Below are 3,021 nucleotides of genomic sequence, written 5' to 3' on the forward strand. Positions count from 1 at the left end.
CCATGCTAAACAAAGCAAAGAGATCATCACTGAAGTTCTGCAGGGACTCTGTGCTCTTCAACTGATTCAATAGTGAACTGGAAAGATGATGAACTGAAAGCTCAAAGTTTACTGATGACATCAAGTTTTTCAGGAAAATGAGGACAAGACCAGACTAAGGAACTGCATGACTTTAGGAAACTGAATAGCTGTCCAATAAAATGGAAAATGGTAGAAAAAATTCCAAGTAGATAAAGTGAAGCGGGTGCTGTGTGTGTGTGGGGGAAAGCTCAATCCCAGACAGAGCTTAAAACAAGATCTGATCCTTACCACTACAGGGACAAAATTGTGAAGTTTTAATAGTTCCAGGAAAATATCAACTTGGTATCTTGCATCAGTTAGAAAGAAAAAAAAAAGGGGGGTGGGGGGGGTGAGGTGGGGTAAAAAAGAAAGAAAAAAGGGGGGGGGGGGCGGGGAAAGAAACTTAAAAAAAGAAGAAACAACAGGAAAGGACAAAGGCATAAAGCAAACCACAGAGTGTTGTCATGAAACTATTTCAATACACGACCTGCTCCCACTTTGAACACAGCAATAATGTGACTAGAACTGCACAAGAAGGTTATCTTAAAAGTGGAAAACATTCAGGGAAGGGGAACAAGCATGATCAGTCACAGAACTGCTCCCATATGAAGAATGACCAAGACCTGATTTTTCAGCCTCAAAGCAGAGACAAGTTAGGAAGTTCCATGGGAACGACTGGATACAATAATCATGCATTAACTGTGGGTCATTAGCTGAACAAGGAAGTGATTCTTCCCCTCTGTCTATCATTTGTGAGACCACATATGGAACATCTTGTCCACTTTTGGGCAACCCAATACAAGACACATGTCGACATACTGGAAGGAGTCCAGAGAGCCCCTGGGAGGTCAGTGGCATACAGCACGTGATGTAGGAGAGGCTGAGAGAGCTGTGTTCACTTACTCTGGAGAATGGAAGGTTAATGGGGATCTACTTGCTAACGTACCTAACGTGTGGTTACAGAGCAGACAGGGCCAGAGTCTATCCCCTACAAACTGTAGACCAAACAAATCAGACAAAATGGGTAAAACTTGCAGAACAAGGATATATGAAACCATTCTTCACAATGAATGTGGTCAAATGTTGGAACAGGTTGCCCAGAGTGTGCTGTAGAATCTTCAGTCCTCAGGGATGTTCAGAACTGATCTGGGCATGGCATGGAGCAACATATCATAGCCAATTACCAAGGTGCTTTGAGTAAGTGTGTATGTGGGGAGAAAGGTCAGACCAAATGTCTTCTAAGTGTTCCTTCAAAACTAACTTATTTTGTGATCCTGCAATGAAATGAAACAAATGGAAAAACTTTTTTTTTAAAAAAAAAAAAAAGAAGAAAAATACCATTTTGAGCTGGAATCCTCAACTGCATTCCACAACGTTGCTCTATGCTGACATCAGAATTTTCAAACATATTTCAGAAGCATTGGAATGCTTTGATAATTGTAAGCTACTTTGATACAACCATTTACAAAGCTTTCTCCTCAGTTTTCATCGATCACTTACATTGTAGTCCCTGACACCAGAACTGCAGTCCCTAACATAATTCTGTGCATTACAGCTCACACATGCAACTGTGCACTGGGTGCTAGTCCTAGTTTTTCCCAGCACAACTTCACAAACTACACATAAACCCTTTAAACCCTGGCAGGCTAAACATCAAAATACAGAAAGATCAAAGCCAGACAACATATTTACTACAATTTTTTCTGAAAAAGACATCTACAACATTCAATAGTTGGGACTTAATCATCCATCTCTCCTCTCACACTGATGTTTATAGCAGAGCACTTTCAGTAAGCTCATTCATATAAACCCAACCCACTACCAATCAACAGTGAAAAAAGAAGAGCTGGCATCCATCAATTCTTGAAGCTTTTTTTTTTTCCATTAGCTAAATTATTAAACCTGTTCTGGAAGAACTTTTCACTAATTTCTGTTTATAGCCTTCATGGTACAGGTCAGGAAAGTAGAGACCAGTAATCTAGAATGGATGCAAGTTTAATAAAAATCTGAAAGAGTTCCTGTATCTGCAGTTCGCCCACTGAAACCTCACCTCATCCTCCTCTCTCAGATTCCATCTGCCCTTTTCTGAGGAGAGGGGGCATTCTTGAACTCCTGTGACTGAAGGGAGCACAGCAGAGTATAAATGGGTGGGGTGGGCATATAATTATCCTCAAACGTTTAAAAAAAATAAAAAGTGGAATACTGGTAAGGGAGGATCGTCTAAAACCTGCCATGGTTCTAAAACTTAGGGTCATAGGATTATATTGCCATTATCCTACCATTGGTTAAACTGAAACTTGCACATTTTAACCCTAGTGTACTTTCTGGGGCTAACTATCACATGGTCACTTTGAAAGTGAAGAAGGAACACCTGACTGTCTTCCAGGGTAACCTAGTAACTGTTTGGCATTGGCTAGTCTTAGATGCTGGACAGGACAGCCCACATTACTGAAATGACTGAATGCCAGCAAAGGAAAGCAATCTGCCGCTGGCTAAGCTGAGGATGGTTTTGGCAAGTTATGGGCAGCATTCATTAGAACAACAGCTTGGCATAGATAGCACAGTGTCTGGCAGTGACCTGATAAAAGAAAAGGATAAGTACAGGAGAAACTCACGCATCTGTGCTCCTCTCCCTACCTCTTTTTCCTTAGGAGAAGACCCTATTTTTTTACTCGTGTGGACTGGTAAGATTCCCCCTGCTCCCACTCCAAAAACAGGGAATCAGCATCTGCAGACAACCAGTGCACACACCCCAGAGAGGCAATACCAGGAGTACTCAGTAACTATTAAGCAGCTGTTTGCACACATACAAGACAGCTCCAGCTCTCCTGCATGGGGAGGACACCCTGCTTTGACCAAGTGTTTTTAGGGCAAAGTTTTATCCTTCAGCACAAAACTGAAGCAAAACAAGTGTTTCTCCATCCTTGCTACAACTACTTCCCAGAGCCTTTCTTTTCCCAT

This window comes from Falco peregrinus, chromosome 3 (genome assembly GCF_023634155.1).
Source record: "Falco peregrinus isolate bFalPer1 chromosome 3, bFalPer1.pri, whole genome shotgun sequence".
In the NCBI taxonomy this organism is placed as follows: domain Eukaryota; kingdom Metazoa; phylum Chordata; class Aves; order Falconiformes; family Falconidae; genus Falco; species Falco peregrinus.